A 10,417-nucleotide genomic window follows, 5' to 3' on the forward strand; every position below is an offset into this window, starting at 1 on the left:
GCCTGACGTTATGTGTCACTGGCTTGTTTATCTTTGTCACTAGTATGTATCGGTATGTCCTTTCATGGTCACTGGACTGTGTCAGTGACGTCCAGATATGACACGTACTTTCCTAATTCTGAATGACCTTAGAATCTGATTTAGTTGAGAGATTGTTTCCATGTAGAGGTAGCTAGTGATGTCAGCTTTGTGAGCTGCTCGCTGACCAATAGGCTACATACTAAATTGGCCACTCATGCGGGGGACACACATTAACACACAAACATAAACACACAACGACCTATTTCCCAGGATTATATTATGTAACTTTGCTTATGCCTTCAAGACAACTTTTTCGGAAAAGAAGTACCCGTAAGCCGGGTTTTCTGGGTAAACTGTGCCTTTTGACCCTGTGGTATGAGCAGTGGGATGACTTCTCCTCCTAGCCCGGACACATGCATGCACACATGCGCATACACACACAGACCAAGGCCACACTGAGAAGGCCAGGGTGTTAAAAGAATAATAACTCCAGCCATCCTCAGTTACCCCTGGTGAAACAAGAGATACTTAAAAACCAAAAACTCATAACAGGATATTATTTAGAAACATACTGCACATACCTAATTTTACAAACTATCGCCAAGCAGTCCTCAAAGGACAGTCCAATGCAAGACAGCATACTCTATCCTGGTTCTCACCTGTAATTAAATCTTAAGTGTCAATCAAACAGTAGCCAATTAGCTGGTTATTCAAGAACCATTATTCATCTTTCGCTCCAACTGGAGTCAGAGAGGGTTGCGCAGAATTAGAAGTCAGATTATATTTTAATGAAGTTACTCCTGTCCTTCCTTCCCCGACCACTAGAGATCAGGAGAGACACACAAACTCTCCAGGATGCTACAGAACTGGCCTCGTCAGTCACACCGACTGAATCGTTTAAGTACATGGTAATCCATTGGTGTCCCTGGAAATGTTGTTAACTAATCACACATCAGAGGGTTATAGTTGGCTCTGTAGTCAAGTGGTTGAATAAGAATAGACTACAAACATCCCACTGGGTACAGACGTCAACATCTAGTTTTGATTTACATTTGGTTGAATTTAAATGTGAAATTAACAAAAAAATGTCACCATGTCATTGGATTTAGGTTAAAAAAACAGGGTAAAAAAAAAACGATCGAATAAATGCCCTTGCATTAATGACTTTTTGAAATTCCAATCAGTTTTCCACATTGATTCAATGTCATCATGTTGAATTGTTAGGTTGAAATAATGTTGAAACAACATTGATTCAACCAGTTTTTTCCCCAGTGGGTTCGCTTATCCATGTTCTCTGATGTCTTCTTGTATATCCATGTCCTCTCTGATTTCTCTCTGTCTCTATCCATCGGTCTGTCTCTTTCAAATCTAGTCATCTATCCGTCTTTAAAAGCCCAACGCGCTGACAGCCCATAAAGTGGGACTGCAGTAGAATAGCTCTTTAACTACCTACTGTAATCGTGTGTCAGTCAAAAGCTCAATTCAACTGTTTTCTCTCCTCCCTCTCTCTCTCTGCACTTCCTCCTCCCATCATCCCTCCTCTTTGTCCAGTGCTACATGGGTGATGTAAGAAATAGACACTCTTCTGCCCCTTTGACACTCACCTTCCCTTCCCTCCCTCGAAACCCTCAAAATGTCTCCCGAGCTTCTATTCCTCCCACAATCTCGCTCTCCTTCACACTCACTCAGTATGTTTGCCCCTCCTCCATCCCTCCCTTCCCATCTCATCTCGCTATCATTGGCCTTAGGGAGACATGGGATGCGGCTGGGCTGGTCACATGACTCCGGGTTGTTGGGGAGACACACACACACACACACACACATGGACCACAGGCAAGAGCTACTAAACACACTCACTTTCAAACACATGAAACACAACTGGCACAGTTTGCAATCATTATAATTTATTGCATGAGATACTGCAAGACGACATACATAGTAAGCGATAGAGGCACCTGTTTCTATGTGTGTGTGTGTGTGTGTACAATTTCCTGTATGTGCATCTGCACAGGGTGCATCTGTTTGTGCTCTGAGTTCTGACCAAGTGTCAAACAGCAAGCCAAGTAGGTGCCAGGCTGCGCTAGTAATGGGTTACACAAACGTCCCATTTCCAGACACCAGAGGCACACTGGCGTAACACAGTTACTCTGGACCCCCGCAAGGTTGGAGTTCGAGCCCTCCACTCCTCTCCCCCCTCCACAAAGTGTAGACTACCAATCACTGTCTATGGTGCGGTCTAATGGTGCTGAAATTGTGAAACGTCTATGCGGGGGCATATCTATTGAATTGATAATATGCTTTCTTTAGTGCCCGGGCAAGTACAGCTTTTCTTTAGATAATAGATAAATGTTGATTAACAGACCTATTTGGTGGTCATATTCTTATGTTAAGCCTAACATTTCACAAAACTACAGAGATTGCGAAAGTATTCACCCCCCTTGGCATTTTTTCTTTGTTGCCTTACGACCTGGAATTAAGACTTGGTTATAACCAGTGAAGATCAACACAGTAAGACCGCCCTCACACAGTTTAGGAACATCATTTCTTCACATTGAATAAGTAAGTAAGTCACTGTGGCTTTGTCTGGAATACTGCAAGCTTCAGTCGTATCAGTACATTTCAATGCTAAAAAGGTCACACTTTTTCAAATTCAGATTTAAACCTGAGATCTTTGAAAAAGTTATAAATACATCAAGGGCTGGAGAATGGACTATTTGGGCAACCTTGCCTTTCTCCTCTGTTGACTTCAAATCTAGGTGATGCACCATTGGCAACTTTTACTATTTACTATTTAGCTGCTATTTATGAACAACATAAATAAAATACACATCCAATAGCCTAACAATGAGGGAAAAAAGTAGTCAGATTGAGGATAAATTCAGACACTATTTATTGTTGAACACAGCTAATTTTGTCTGGCTAATAGCCTACGCAAATGGAATGCATTATTCAAGGTAAATTAACTCAAATTAAATCTAACTTGAGAGACTCCCATGAAGTCCTCAGGAGACTAGATCCAGGTTGCGACCCCCAATGTTTTCTATACTGAATATTGCCGAGCCAGACAGTCTTTCCCGAGACATTGTGCTACACACTATTTAAACGTAGTCTTGAATAATGCAGGCCAAGATATACCAGCGATAAGGAACTGTTTAAAGCCTAAAGAATCGAACACTTCCTAGCGCATATGGAAATGTAAAAATTTTATGAATGACTTTTTGCGCTTGTGTCCAGTACACCAGTACACAAACACAGAGAGAGAGAGAGAGAGAGAGAGAGAGAGAGAGAGAGAGAGAGAGAAAGAAGAAGCGAGAGAGCCAGAGAAAGAGACAGAGAGAGAAGAAGCAAGCGAGAGAAGAAACGAGCGAGAGAGAGAGAAGAGAAGCGAGAGAGAGAGAGAGAGAAGAAGTGAAAGAGCGAGTGCGAGAGAGAATCGTGTCATTTTGGGGTCACCATTTTTTTTACAGGACCTTGCAAATACACATGTTCTATGGGCTTAATAGTAAAGACATGTCATTTAACTGTATATATTTTTTAATACCTTTTAATTTAACCAATCATGATGTTTCATCATATTGTCAAACAAATCAATTCAAAAAGTAGGCTACCTGAGCTTAACACCTGAAAAGGTGTTGAGATTCGGGACTGTCCCGGGATGACAAGTGCAGCAACATTGATATAATTTTCTTTTAACATGACACAGAAGTGGGGTGTAAACATTTTATTAATGTTTACCACTGTAGCAGTACAAGCTGCAACTTAAACAAATAGGAGAATGGTTCAATTAGCATTATTTAGAGATCCAATGTTTGACCCCCTGTAATTCGCACTGGCTGTAGATGAAAACTGACTCTTCATAGAGAGAGTAGAAAAGAGAGAGAGACAGACAGAGATCTTCACATCTTCTGGGTAAAAGTGAGAGAAGTCAAGCTTGTCCTTTAACTAACGTATCTGTGGTCACACTGTATTACCGGACACACTAATGACACGCATAGACCTCACAGAACCACATGATGACATATTAAGCTGTGTTCTTTCGCCACTGACACATACCAACCACATACCCACTCAGTCTCTCTGACATACACAGACACGCTCTCTCTTTTTTTAACCTCTCAGCTCCTGTCTCTATACTGTAGCTGTTTGCCACCCTTTACAACCCAAATTGGATATCTCTTTCTTAGAATTCAGCCATCTTTTTGTTGATCACTCTACCTATGACTGTGTCCTTCTTCCTTCCTCGCTCTCATTCATTTCTGAGTAAGCTAAATCAGTCCACCCACTGGGGAGCCAGACCCACCCAATCAGATTGAGCAAAACAATTCAATAAATGTACATCTAATTTAAGATTTGCAGATTACATAGAGTCTAAAATATGATCACCATACTGCAGATACAGTGTATTCGTAAAGTATTCAGACCCCTTAACTTTTTCCACATTTTGTTATGTTACAGCCTTATTCTAAAATTTATTAAATTGTTTTTGCCCTCAATCTACACACAATACCCCATAATGACAAAGCATTTTGAAAACAGAAAATGGAAAACAGAAATACCTTATTGAAATATTACATAAGTATTCAGACCCTTTACTCAGTACCTTGTTGAAGAACCTTTGACAGCGATTACAGCCTCAAGTCTTCTTGGCACAAGAAGGTACAAGCTTGGCACAACCTGTATTTGGTGAGTTTCTCCCATTCTTCTCTGCAGATCCTCTCAAGCTCTGTCAGGTTGGTTGGGTAGCTTTGCTGCACAGCTATTTTCAGGTCTCTCCAGAGTTCTTCAATCGGGTTCAAGTCTGGGCTCTGGCTGGTCCACTCTAGGAAATTCAGAGACTTGTCCCAAAACCACTCCTGCGTTGTCTTGGCAGTGTGCTTAGGGTCGTTGTCCTGTTGGAAGGTGAACCTTCACCCCCCCCCCCCCCAGTCTGAGGTCCTGAGTGCTCTGGAGCAGTTTTTCATCAAGGATCTCTCTGTACTTTGCTCCGTTCATCTTTGCCTCGATCCTGACTAGTCACCCAGTCCCTGCCGCTGAAAAACATCCCCATAGATGCTGCCTCCACCATGCTTCACCGTAGGGATGGTGACAGGTTTCCTACAGACATGGCGCTTGGCATTCAATCTTGGTTTCATCAGACCAGAGAATCTTGTTTTTCATGGTCTGAGAGTCTTTAGGTGCCTTTTGGCAAACTCTCAGACCAAAAGTGGGCTGTCATGTGCCTTTTATCCAAAGAGTGGCTTCCATCTGGCCACTCTACCGTAAAGGCCTGATTGGTGGTGTCTGCAGAGATGGTTATCCTTCCTGAAGGTTTTCCCATCTCCACAGAAGAACTCTAGAGCTCTGTCAGAATGACTATTGGGTTCTTGGCCACCTCCCTGACCAAGACACTTCTCCCCCAATTGCTCAGTTTGGCAAGGGTGCCCAGCTCTAGGAAGAGAATTGATGGTTCCAAACTTCTTCCATTTAAGAATGATGGAGGCCACTGTGTACTTGGAGCCCTTCAATGCTGCAGACATGTTTTGGTACGCTTCCCCAGTTCTGTGCCTCGACAAATTCCTGTCTCTGAGCTAAACGGACAATTCCTTCGACCTCGTTGCTTGGTTTTTGCTTAGACATGCACTGTCAACTGTAGGACCTTAAATAGACAGGTGTGACATTCCAAATACCACAGGTGGACTCCAATCAAGTTGTAGAAACATCTCAAGGACGATCAATGGAAACAGGATGCACATGAGTCTCATAGCAAAGGGTCTGAATACTTATAAGGCAAACATTTCTAAAAAAACCTGTGGGGGGTATTGTGTGTAGACTGCTGAGGACTTTTTTGTATAATCCATTTTAGAATAAGGCTGTAACGTAACAAAATGTGGAAAAAGTCAAGGAGTCTGAATACTTGTGTGTGTGTGTGTAGAGTGTGTGTGCTAGTGTTTCCTTGTGTATGCGTGTGTCTGTACCTTTGTGTGCCTCTTCACAGTCCCCACTGTTCCATAACATGTAGTTTTATCTTTAAAAAAATCTGATTCTACTGCTTGCATCAGTTACCTGATGTAGAATATAGTTCCATGTAATCATGGCTCTATGTACTACTGTGTGCCTCCCATAGTCTGTTCTGGACTTGGGGATTGTGAAGAGAGCTGTGTGCTCGTAGTTTAAACAGGAGAGCTCAGTTCATTGCTTGTCAACACTTCTTACAAAAACAAGTAGGGAGGAATTCAATCTCTCCTCCTCTTTGAGCCATTAGAGATTGACATGCATATCGTTCAATTTAGTGCACCATGTACATTTAAGGGCCAGCCGTGCTGCCCTGTTCTGAGCCAAATGTCATTTTCTGAAGTCCCTCTTTGTGGCACCTGACGACATAACTGAACAGTAGTCTAGGTGCGACAAAACTAGGGCCTGTAGGACCTGCCTTGTTGATAGTGTTGTTAAGAAGGCAGAGCAGCACTTTTTTATTGACAGACTTCTCCCCATCTTAGCTACTGTTGTATAAACATGTTTTGGCGATGACAGTTTACAATCCAGGGTTACTCCATGCAGTTTAGTTACTTGCTCAATTTCCACATTATTCATTACAAGATATAGTTGAGGTTTAGGGTTTAGTGAATGATTTTTCCAAAATACAATGCTTTAAGTTTTTGAAATATTTAGTACTAACTTAATCCTTGCCACCCATTCTGAAACTAACTGCAGCTCTTTGCTAAGTGTTGCAGCCATTTCAGTCGCTGAAATAGCTGAAGTGTGTAGTGGTGAGTCATCCGCATACATAGACACACTGGCTTTGAATGGCTGCAACACTTAAGTAAAGTAAAGATAGTAAAGATTGAACAAACTAAGGGGCCTAGAGTGCTGTCCTGGGTATTTCCTGATTCTATCTGGATTATGTTGGAGAGGCTTCCTTTAAAGAACACCCTTTGTGTTCAGTTAGACAGGTAGCTCTTTATCTACAATATAACAGGGGGTGTAAAGCCGTAACACATGTTTTTCCAGCAGCAGACTATGATCGATAATGTCAAAAGCCGCACTGAAGTCAAACAAAACAACCCCCACAATCTTTTAATCATCAATTTCTCTCATCCAAACATCAGTCATTTTGTGTAAGTGCTGTGCTTGTTGAATGACCTTCACTATAAGCGTGCTGAAAGACTGTTGTCAATTTGTTTACTGTAAAATAGCATTGTATCTGGTCAAACAGAGTTGGTTTCTGGCTGATTGGTTGGCTATGCTATTTTTAGGTAGCGGAATTACTTTTGCTTCCTTCCAGGCCTGAGCACACACACTTTCTAGTAGTAAGATATGACAAATAGGAGTGGCAATATCGTCCTCTATTATGAACAGTAATTCTCCATCCAAGTTGTCAGACCCCGCGAGTCTGAATCAGGCTTATAACTGGGAGCATGTAAACAGTGTGCAGCAACTCCAGTGGCGGTGTTCCGACAACTCTCCATTTGACGTCAATCAATGATTTACTCAAGTTGTGCACACTTACTACCTCTGAATTGGACACCATGTCCTTGTCATGGTTTTGATCCTCACCAGATCTGTAGCTGCACCATAGAAGCAGAACCTTTTTTTTCTTCAGATCTCTCTGAGAGAAAGCTGTGTGTAACTAAATGCAGCCACTGCCACCCTCAGATCACATGGACATAGTTCAGATGAGAGATGGCCAGGTCTTCTTTCCAAGGCCTGTGACATGATCAATCAAACATATCACAGTCTACCCAGCACGTTGTCTCGCCTGGCAGTTTGGACATAGTTGTCTTTCCAACATGGTGTCAGAGCATTTTGTATTATTCTGTACGTAAATCTGAGAAACTCCGTTTAGTATGATGTGTTATATTTTGTATGGTATGTACAGTGGGGCAAAAAAGTATTTAGTCAGCCACCAATTGTGCAAGTTCTCCCACTTAAAAAGATGAGAGAGGCCTGTAATTTTCATCATAGGTATACTTCAACTAAAACAGACAAAATGAGGAAAAATAATCCAGAAAATCACAGTGTAGGATTTTTTATTAATTTATTTGCAAATTATGGTGGAAAATAAGTATTTGGTCAATAACAAAAGTTTATCTCAATACTTTGTTATATACCCTTTGTTGGCAATGACAGAGGTCAAACTTTTCACAAGTATTCACAAGGTTTTCACACACTGTTGCTGGTATTTTGGCCCATTCCTCCATGCAGATCTCCTCGAGAGCAGTGATGTTTTGGGGCTGTTGCACGGACTTTGAACTCCCTCCAAAGATTTTATATGGGGTTGAGATCTGGAGATTGGCTAGGCCACTCCAGGATCTTCAAATGCTTCTTACGAAGCCACTCCTTCGTTGCCCAGGGGGGGTGTTTGGGATCATTGTCATGCTGAAAGACCCAGCCACGTTTCCTCTTCAATGCCCTTGCTGATGGAAGAAGGTTTTCACTCAAAATCTCACGATACATGGCCCCATTCATTCTTTCCTTTACACAGATCAGTCGTCCTGGTCCCTTTACAGAAAAACAGCCCCAAAGCATGATGTTTCCACCCACATGCTTCACAGTAGGTGTGGTGTTCTTTGGATGCAACTCAGCATTCCTCCAAACACGACGAGTTGAGTTTTTACCAAAAAGTTATATTTTGGTTTCATCTGACCATATGACATTCTCGAAATCTTCTTCTGGATCATCCAAATGCTCTCTAGCAAACTTCAGACGGGCCTGGACATGTACTGGCTTAAGCAGGAGGATACGTCTGGCACTGCAGGATTTGAGTCCCTGGCAGCGTAGTGTGTTACTGATGGTAGGCGTTGTTACTTTGGTCCCAGCTCTCTTCAGGTTGTTCACTAGGTCCCCCTGTGTGGTTCTGGGATTTTTGCTCACCGTTCTTGTGATCATTTTCACCCCACGGGGTGAGATCTTGCGTGGAGCCCCAGATCAAAGGAGATTATCAGTGGTCTTGTATGTCTTCCATTTCCTAATAATTGCTCCCACAGTTGATTTCTTCAAACCAACCCGCTTACCTATTGCAGATTCAGTCTTCCCAGCCTGGTGCAGGTCTACAATTTTCTTTCTGGTGTCCTTTGACAGCTCTTTGGCCATAGTGGAGTTTGAAGTGTAACTGTTTGAGGTTGTGGACAGGTGTCTTTTATACTGATAACAAGTTCAAACAGGTGCCATTAATACAGGTAACGAGTGGAGGACAGAGGAGCCTCTTAAAGAAGCTACAGGTCTGTGAGAGCCAGAAATCGTGCTTGTTTGTAGGTGACCAAATACTTATTTTCCACCATAATTTGCAAATAAATTAATTAAAAACTGGATTTTTTTTCTCATTTTGTCTGTCATAGTTGAAGTGTACCTATGATGAAAATTACAGGCCTCTCATCTTTTTAAGTGGGAGAACTTGCACAATTGGTGGCTGACTAAATACTTTTTTGCCCCACTGTATTACTTTGTAGATGTCCATCACCTATTCTGTATGATATGTTACGATTTCAAATTCATATTATACACTAAATGACCAAAAGTATGTGAACACCTGCTCGTCAAACATCTCATTCCAAAATCATGGGCATTAATATGGAGTTGGTCCCCCCTTTGCTGCTATACCAGCCTCCACTCTTCTGGGAAGAATTTCCACTAAATGTTGGGACATTGCTGAGGGAACTTGCTTCCATTCAGCCACAAGAGAATTAGTGAAGTTGGGCACTGATGAGGGCGCGATTAGGCTTGGCTTGCCGTCGGCATTCCAATTCATTCAAAAGATGTTTGATGGGGTTGAGGTCAGGGTTCTGTGCAGGCCAGTCAAGTTCTTCCACACAGATCTCGACAAGCCATTTATGTGCGGAGCTCGCTTTGTGCCCGGGGCATTGTCATGCTGAAACATGAAAGGGCCTTCCCCAAACTGTTACCACAAAGTTAGAAGCACAGAATCATCTAGAATGTCATTTTACATCCATTTTATATGCCAACCCAACCACCCTCTTTTCATTTTTTCCTTATATAAACATCTGCCTTATGTAACCATACCAAATGTAACATATCATACTAAATGCAGTATCTCGTATTTAAATACAGAATAATACAAAATGCTCTGAGACCAGGTTGGTCTTTCCTAGCCATTAGGGCCTAGAATTGTATAAACTGATCCTGCAAAACCAGAGGGCTCCCAATCCAGCATAGTCCTGGATTTTAAAGCATGCTCAGTTGAGAATCTTCATTGAAAGTAATTTTTGTCCAGGACTAGGCTTATTCTGTGTACAGGAAACCGGTTCTAAGTCTCTTTCACGTAACGACAAAGACTACAAACTATCACTGTCTATACACATGTCAAGCCATTTGAGTATGCATTTCAAAGTCCCTATGGATTAACATGTCTGTTAAGGTGATAATGTGTCATCTTTCAAGACATCACTTCCTCCTACAGGCC

This window comes from Oncorhynchus masou, chromosome 15, assembly GCF_036934945.1.
Source record: "Oncorhynchus masou masou isolate Uvic2021 chromosome 15, UVic_Omas_1.1, whole genome shotgun sequence".
Lineage (NCBI taxonomy): Eukaryota > Metazoa > Chordata > Actinopteri > Salmoniformes > Salmonidae > Oncorhynchus > Oncorhynchus masou.